The sequence below is a fragment of the Protobothrops mucrosquamatus genome, unplaced genomic scaffold (assembly GCF_001527695.2).
Source record: "Protobothrops mucrosquamatus isolate PMUCROS unplaced genomic scaffold, P.Mucros_1.0 scaffold942, whole genome shotgun sequence".
NCBI classification, from domain to species: Eukaryota; Metazoa; Chordata; class Lepidosauria; order Squamata; family Viperidae; genus Protobothrops; species Protobothrops mucrosquamatus.
This window is the reverse complement of record NW_015387190.1, coordinates 879,666-879,902: the sequence shown is the minus strand read 5'-3', so window position 1 is coordinate 879,902 and position 237 is coordinate 879,666.

The following is a 237-nucleotide window of genomic DNA, read 5'->3' as shown; positions in this document are numbered from 1 at the left end:
GAGAGAGAGAGAGAGAGAGAGAGAGAGAGAGAGAGAGAGAGAGAGAGAGAGAGAAGCAACACCAAGGGAAATCTTTAAAATTACATAGTATTATCTCTGATCATATGCAACTGTAATTTCAGAGGAAATTATTTCAATCCAACCACCCTCCCTGTAGCCATCCCCGTCTTCCTTCCTAGGAGCCACCGCCAGGCCTTAAAATGCAAAAAAGCAAAAAACTTTCGCCTGCTTCAAACA